Here is an 8,842-nt window from a genome sequence, read left to right as displayed (position 1 = left end):
TTGCACACGTTGGCAGCATCCCTGGAAGAACACTTGGCTAAAAACGTGGAAGGGCTGAGGCACAAAGGGTGTCCCAAAGGGATTGCAAATACATTGATTTGTAGCACAAACATGTGACATACAATGGCTAAAAATCTAGTGGCACCAGAAGCCCAGCTGACCTGGAATAGCCTGTTTCTTCACTAACTCCACATAATTACCACTGGGGGAGCAGAGAATTTTTTCTTGGGAAAAAAAGCTCTTGGGATGCAGCTTTGGTCTCTAGGGTGCAGAGGGACTAGGAATGGGCATGTCTGAGATGATCCAGGAATAAACCTGATAATAGGAGAGACCGAGGGGCACCAGTGCCTGAGGCCCCCTTAATGGCAGGAAAATGATTGAGATACACCCAGAAAATCCTGGAAAGTGATCTGCACCACACGCTTCCGAGGAAAGTGACCACCCAGAATGTCCCTGCCAATCTGACCGGGGGGGAATTCCTTCCTGACCCCCACATGATGATCAGTTAGACCTTAAGCATGTGGGCAAGAACCAGCCAGCAAAGAACCAGAGAAAGAGAGAATGGCTCGGTGTAATCTCAGAGCCCTGGCACATCCTGCCCAATATCCCATCTCCAGCCCGGGCTGCCCAATGCTTCAGAGGTTTTAAAAAACCCTCCCAGAATACACTGGGTCAATGGGAGGAATCCCTTCCTGACCCCTGCCAGGGGCCAGATGAAACCCTGAAGCATGAGCTTTTAGGAACATAAGACATACGATGCAAGTGAGCCACAGGGCTGCTGAGCCCTTCCTGCCACCAGCACAAGCAGCCCTGTCATACAGTCCCACTCAGATATTTGCCTAGGTCTCTTCAAACTAATTCAGTCATTTTCCGCCCACAACTCCTATTGGGAGGATGCTCCAGAACCTCGCCCTACTGGTGGTTAGAAACCTCCCTGTAATTTCTAGCCAGTCTCTCCATCTCCCACAGGCCCGAATGTACATGTGAGCTAACACAGTCTGGCCTCTTGTCCCCCACCTAGTGGTTAAGCCATGAATGGTGGTTTATAAGACAATGGGCCCAGTCCCCAGCCGGTGGCAATGGATATACAGCTCCATTGGAGGCAGTAGGTCAGCTCCACAGATGCTGTAATTTGATTTTGTGCCACCAAAATCAATGGAACTACACTGATGTGTTGAGGATCTACCCCAAATGTCTTCTCACCTACCCCATTCTTACACATGTCTAACTCCTCTGGTTCCAATTAAGCCACTCCCTGATTTATACACACAAGCAAGACAACTCCCATCATTCTTTTCAGTCGCCACGGAACAGGCGCTACTGGCCAAGCAGTGTAAGGGGTATTGTTTTGGCACAGAATGAAAGTCTGATTCCTCTTGTGCACACAACTTACACCCATATACTCCACAACTGAACCAGATTTTCTACTGGTGTAAATCACCCCAGCGGCAGTGACATCAGCGGAGTTAATCTAGATTTGCATTGTTGCAACTAGGTCAAAATCAGACATGTTTGTGTTCAATCTGTGTGGCTATGAAAATAACTGACATTAATGAATACCTAAATATACTACATAAGCAAACTTTAATTAGAGAAAGACAGAAAATTAATTCTTGGTGAATTACCTACACCCAGTCAGTCTCCTCAGGGCAGCTTTGATCTCTTTGTTCCTCATGCTGTAGATAATTGGATTCACGGTTGGTGGCAATACGGAATAAAGAACAGCCACCACAAGATCCAGAGCAGATGGGGAGCTGGAGGTGGGTTTCAGGTGGGCAAAGGCCCCAGTGGAAACAAACAAGAAGACCAAAGTGAGGTGAGGAAGGCAGGTGGAGAAGGTTTTATGTCGTCCCTGCTCAGAAGGGATTCTGAGCACTGATTTGAAGAGCTGAACATATGACACAATCATAAAAACAAAGCAGCCTAAGACTAAACACACACTAAATGCAAGAACCCTAACTTCACTGACATAGGAGTCAGAGCAGGAGAGCTTGAGTAGATGCGGGATGTCACAGAAGAACTGATCCACCATGTTGCCTCCACAGAAGGTCAATGCAAACGTGTTCCCAGTGTGTAGTACAGAGTTGAGAATCCCACTGATCCAGGCACCAGCTGTCATTTGGACACAAGCTCTGCTGTTCATCACTGTGTCATAGTGCAGTGGTTGGCAGATAGCAACATATCGGTCATACGCCATGACAATGAGGAGGGGAAAAATCCGCTGTCACGAAGAAGGGGAGGAAAAAGACTTGGGCAACACATCCAGCATAGGAAATGGACCTGGTGTTCATGAGAGAGTTGGCCATGGATTTGGGGATGGTGACAGAGATGGAGGCAAGGTCTAGGATATACAGATTCATCAGGAAGAAGTACATGGGGGTGTGAAGGTGGTGGTCGAAGGCGATGGCCATGAAGATAAGAAGATTCCCCACCAGGGCTGCCAAGTACATCACTAGAAACCCCACAAAGTGCCAAATCTGCAGCTCGCGAACATCAGAGAATCCCAGGAGAAGGAACTCAGTCACGGTGGTTTGGTTGGACATTTTCTTTCTCAGGACATCGTGTGATGGTTGCAGAGGGAGGGACAAGAGCAAGGGCCAGGATTAGATCAGTAAAATAACTCTCCTTTTGTGAAAACCACCTGAATTTCCTTGACTCAGACTATTAGCTTGTGAAGATTGGTATAATATGGGAATGAGTAGGGGGAAAACAGTCTCATTGACTCCAATGGAGTTACTCCTGATTTACACTGGGGTGAGAGAAAGTAGAATCAGCTTAATGGACTCCAGTGCAGTGACTCCTAATTTACACCAGGGTGATGGAGAGGAGAATTAGGAATAATTGCTTTTGAGGTATTTGTATATCTCTGTCAACCAAAGGTGGGCGAACTCTGGATAATGTTGTATAAATGTTACTATCCTCAGTTTACTGAGGGGAATCGGCTGTCTGGCTGGCCAGATTCTGCTGTCAGGGGCATTGCTGCAAATGTGGGGTAATTTCACAGCATGCCATGGAATTACTCCCCATTTACACTGCTCTAAATGGGATCAGCATCTCAAATGGAGGTGACCAAACCCATGCATAATTATGCGGTAAACTCGAATCATGAATACAGCTCGGGAGTCCTGATGCCTCGTCCCCCCTTCTAGCTGAATTTCCACCCTCATTGCGAGAGACAAATATTCCGGCTCCCCTCCTGCTTCTCTACCCACTCAGCTAAACTCCCTCCCAGAGCTTGGAAGAGAAACCAGGAGTGCTCACTCCCATTTCGCTCCCTGCTCTAACCCACTAAATCCAACACCTCTCCCGGATCTGGAAATACAGGCCAAGAGTTCTGGCTTTGCTCACTGGACTCAACTGCCTCCTAGAGCTGGGAACAAAGTGAGGTGTCATGATTCATAGTTCCCTCTTCTAACGTGTACATCAGACTGCATCTCAGCCTCTGTCCCAGTGACTCTCCATTGCCAACAGGAATGATTGCTGATAGTGACAATGGAGAGTCATTGGGCCAGCGAACGCAAGTGAGAGTGATTCTCCAGCGTGGTACTTGGGGCACTCCCCTGGTGTCTGGTAGAGCCAAGTTCAAGTCCCTGCTCCAATGACTATTTAATTATTGATACAAAGTGGAGCAGCTTCAAAAGGAGAGACTGAGACAGTCTCATTTCAGAACAGACCATAGCATAGCGGCTCAGTCACCCTCCTGTATATTTGGAATTGAAATCCCTTCTCTTCATCAGTCAGAGGGAGGGATTGAATCTGAGTTTGTCACAGGCCAGACGAGTGCCCTAACCACTCAGCTTTAAGTTATGAGGAGTGCCAATACCACCGTCTTTATGGGAGACAGAAATAGAACCCCTCAGTTCTGGCTCCTCTACACACTGGACTGAATTTCCTCCCAGAGCCACATATAAAACTCAGGAGTCCTGGCTGTCATTCCTTGCTACTCTTACCAACTTGACCCCACTCCGTTTCCAGAGCTGGGGATTGAATCCAGGCTCCTCGTCCCCACTACTGCAAACCCACTTGACTCAACTACCTTTGCAGCAATCTAATAGACAGATGAAACAATAAACTGAGAACTAGACACAAACTGATGCTAGATAGATAGATAGATAGATAGATCTAACAACAAACTAACAGAGAGACACAATAAGAAAAGAACCGATACAGAGAGTGAGAGAAAAACAGAACGAACCCAAACTAACAGGTAGATAGAGAAGTATAAACAAACTAATAGAGAGAGAAAAGTATAAACAGACAGATAGACAGAAATATCAAGAAACTAATGTATACAGAGAGAAAAGCAACAACGAGCCAATAGTGTTTGTCACAATTTTTTGCCCACCTACCCCAATCCAAAAGCAATATTATGGGATGTTTCTATGAAAACAGAACAATGACATTTCCCACAAAAATATCATTTTCATTTCTGGCCAGCTTTAATAATGAGTAATTAAAACTAAATTAAATGTGTTTGAGTTGATGTGGGTGCACCATTCATTGTAATTTTACTTGAAAGCATCTGCTTGTCATAGGAACTGTCTAACTGGGTAAGACATTTGGACCATCCAGTCCAGTATTCTGTCCCTGATAGTGGCCAGTACCACCTGATTCAGAGGAAAGTCTAAGAGGCCCTATATAGGACAGTTCTCGAATAACTTGCCCATAGTGGAGACTCATCATCCTCAGCTACTGAATGGTCTATGACGTGAGGAAGGTGAGTTTCTACCCCTCATAGAGTTTTAACTGCTACAAAGTAAATACATGCTCTCATTATCCAAATAGGCTGCAGTAATCAAAGGAACCTACTGGATTTGTGTGTCTAAATCCCATTGGCTTACAACAGGAGAGGAGTGCCCAGCTCCATTACTCCCCTTAGAATATCTCACATAGTTTATTATTGATTACTTACTTTGAAGATTCCATCACTTACAACTTTCAAATCCAGAAAGAATGTTTTTCTAAAGGATCCGCTCTAGGTATAGTTTTGGGGATGCTCTCTGGGCTGGGTTATACAGGAGGTCAGTCTACTCAGTCACTATGGTCCCTTCTGGCCTTGGAATCTTTTAATCTAATTTGAACCCCACCAAAAATGGGAACAAAGTTTCTATAAAAACCCCACAAAATGATATATATATATATATATTTTAAATCTAAATTTCTATGAATTATTTAAAGAAAGTTTGAATTGTTTGAAGGGAGTAACAGGATTCTGATTCTCTGCCCCATTTATTGACCAGATCTATTAAAATTAATTCTGGGAGATTTTAGCTGAATTAGGCAACACCTCAGAGTAACACATCTCCATCTCTCTCCTGGCGATGTAGGCTATTTTGTGTTCATGGTGGGACCAACATGACCAGTGATGGGACTTTCAAAGTTACCTATAGATATTTGGCCACCAAAATTCCAATTAGTTTTTATGGGAATTGGGAATCCCAGTCCCCTAGGTGAAAATCTCCACCCATAGTTTTACGATCAAAACCTGCAAACCTTTTCTGGGGGCATTTTTAAGGCCATTATTCAATATTTTTATTAACAACTTGGATAACAGAGGAGAGAATATGCTTATAAATATTGCAGATGACACCAAACTGGGAGGGGTTGCAAAGACTTTGGAGGAGAGGATAAGAATTCAAAATGACCTTGACAAATTGGAGAATTGGTCTAAAATCAACAAGAGGAAATTCAATAAAGACAAGTGCAAATTTCTTCTCTTATCAAGGAAAAATCAAATGTACAAATACAAAATTGGGAATCACTGGCTAGATGCATGTTGTGAATGAAAGGAATATTCACACTGTGTATTAGCTGCAAGTCCTTATTTCTTGGTAGCATTTTTCCTCTTCTCCAAGGTATGTGAGAGAAGACAATTGGGTTTGGAATATCTGCAGCTGATGTATTGATCTATTGTTATAAATTGCTGAACAAGCCTATTTAGGAGCCAAATTGTGAGTTACTTATAAGTGTTTAATCAAGCAAGACTTTGGTTGGGCCAGACTGGGTTCTCAATAACACCAGAGTAGAGCTGAAGTCATTGGAGTTATTTTGGCTTCATACCTGAGATCAGAATTTCCTCCACTATGAGCTTTGGCTAAATAAAGACAAAGTAAAAACTGTCCACCCCACTGTACCAGTTTTGCAGTGTCATATAATTGTGTCATATGTTCTGATCTTCTAAACAGTGGTGACAATCCCCTCTGAGGAGGGCCAGCATAAAGCCTTCTCCACTTTCCTCCCTCACCTCATTGTGGTCTCCGTATCTGTTTGCACTGCTATTTTTGCCTATATAAAACTCACCTCCAGTTCTATCTCGGGTCTGAATCTCATGGTGGCTGTTTTTTTTATTCCGTGGTGCTTCCCATTAAGAATACAATCATTTAGAGCATGACAAATGAGGATATCTATTTTGCCCTGTGGAAAATGATTGGGTCAAGGCCATTGTCCAAAAAATAAAATAGCCATCTTTCTCCCAGGACCATCGTCTCATTCTGTGTTTCTTTATAAATATAATCAACTGTTGACATTATTGTTTCCATGAGAATATAATGCTCAATCCATTTATGCACACTGATGTATTTACACTTGTAAATATCTAGAAAAACTCCACTCATGTCAATGGAGTTACTATGAATTTTCACCTATGTAAATAAGATCAAAATCTATCTATCTGTCTAGCTAAGAACATAAGAATGGCCATCCTGGGTCAGACTAAAGGTCCATTTAGCCCATTATCCTGTCTACACACAGTGGCCAATGTCAGATGCTTCAGAAAGAATGAACAGAACAGGACAATTATTGAGTGACCCATCCTGTGCTGTCCAATCCCAGCATCTGGCAGTCAGAGGCTTAGGGACATCCAGAGCACAGGGTTGCATCCCTGACCCTCTTAGTTCATAAGCATTGACAGGCCTATCCTCCATGAACGTATTGCTGTCTAGTTATCCATCCATCCCCGTATATACCGCTCTATCTATTGATCGATCAATCAGTCTGAGGCTTTTGTATTGCCACCCATCACCATGGTATCAGAGCACTTTCCACATAAAATCAATTACCATATCAAATTCACTAGTGGACTTCATGGGGTCTCTGTCTCTTCTCCTTTTTCCAACGTGGGGAGTAAAATTATGCCCCCACCATGGCCCTGAGGCTGTAGCTCTCTGCCCCCATCTATAAACCCAGGGCCGAAAGACCTGTCAGCCTCCGCCATGGCCATGGGGCTAAAGGTGTCAGCCACTGCCCCCAGAGATAGGGCTCTTTTGCTATAATGAACCCCTGGCTTTAAGGAACAAATGGCTTGAATCCCCAGGGTTTCATTATATTGAGGATGTACTGTATTTTGTTGATTTGTTTCTTTTTTCCAGATGTTTTTGCTTGGTTGGGGTTTGAGAGGGTGAGGTATGTTTGATTATATGGGAGTGTCCATTTGATGTCATCAAGTATTGGGTACTACCAGTTCGGGCCCCGGACCGAGCACGCGCCTATATTCCCCTGGTTCGTTTTTCGCTAGCAGAGACAGGGGCTTCCCTGACTGGAATTAAGCATCTCTCTCTGAGCTAACACACACTCCTCTCCTCGGCATCTCCCATCAGCTAGCTCAGGCGCCTCCCCTACTAGCATGCTGACTTTTGTGGCTCCCGTTCTTAGGGGTCTGTCTCTCCCTATCCATCGTATAGGGAGCCCGGGGGCCTGCCTCAGGCTGTGTGTGACCCTATTGTTGTCCCAGTGATTTTCTAGGTGCCTAAAAGTTAGGTGTTGCCGCACTGTGGGTCACCATGTCTGGGCCTCTTTATGGATCCAGGGCCCAGGGGGTATTTACGCACCTGGTGGGTTTTTCAAAAGCAACTAGGCAGCTAACTCCCATTGAAATCAATAAGTTTTGGACACCTCGATGCTTTAGAAAAACCTACCAGGAACCTAAACACCTTTGAAAACCAGGCCTTAGGTGATGAATTGCAGGTTTCTATACTGGGAAATAAAGAGTCTGGTGGCACATTAAAGACTAACAGATTTATTTGGGCATAAGCTTTCATGGGTAAAAACCTCACTTCTTCGGATGCATAGAGTGAAAGTTACAGATGCAGGCATTATATACTGACACATGGAGAGCAGGGAGTTACTTCACAAGTGGAGAACCAGTGTTGACAGGGCCAATTCAATCAGGGTGGATGTAGACGGGTACCCAGAAATCACCTACTACAGGACAGGCCCAACAAGGACAATAACAGAACACCACTGGCCATCACATACAGCCCCCAGCTAAAACCTCTTCAGCGCATTATCCACGATCTACAACCTATCCTGGAAAATGATCCTTCACTCTCACAGACCTTGGGAGGCAGGCCAGTCCTCGCTTACAGACAACCCCCCAACCTGAAGCAAATACTCACCGGCAACTACACACCACACCACAGAAACACCAACCCAGGAACCAATCCCTGTAGCAAACCGTGTTGCCTACTCTGTCCCCATATCGACTCTGGCGACACCATCAGAGGACCCAACCACATCAGCCACACCATCAAGGGCTCATTCACCTGCACACTCACTAATGTTATATATGCCATCATGTGCCAGCAATGCCCCTCTGCCATGTACATTGGCCGAACCAGACAGTCCCTCCGTAAAAGAATAAATGGACACAAATCGGACATCAGGAATGGTAACATACATAAGCCAGTAAGTGAACACTTCAATCTCCCTGGTCATTCTATTAGAGATTTAAAAGTCACTATCATTGAACAAAAAAACTTCAGAAACAGACTTCAAAGAGAAACAGCAGAACTAAAATTCATTTGCAAATTTAACACCATTAATCTGGGCTTGAATAGGGACTGGG

The 8,842-nt window shown here is 44.4% G+C and overlaps 1 pseudogene; it reads right to left on the bottom strand.

The window, feature by feature from the left end:
• Positions 1-1,621: 1,621 nt before the first annotated feature.
• LOC135974618 (olfactory receptor 14A16-like) lies at positions 1,622-2,543 on the bottom strand (annotated as a pseudogene).
• Positions 2,544-8,842: the final 6,299 nt, after the last annotated feature.

The sequence above is a fragment of the Chrysemys picta genome, chromosome 12 (genome assembly GCF_011386835.1).
Source record: "Chrysemys picta bellii isolate R12L10 chromosome 12, ASM1138683v2, whole genome shotgun sequence".
Taxonomy (NCBI): domain Eukaryota; kingdom Metazoa; phylum Chordata; order Testudines; family Emydidae; genus Chrysemys; species Chrysemys picta.
The sequence above is the reverse complement of the archived record's forward strand: the minus strand, read 5'-3'. Positions and strand labels throughout refer to the sequence as shown.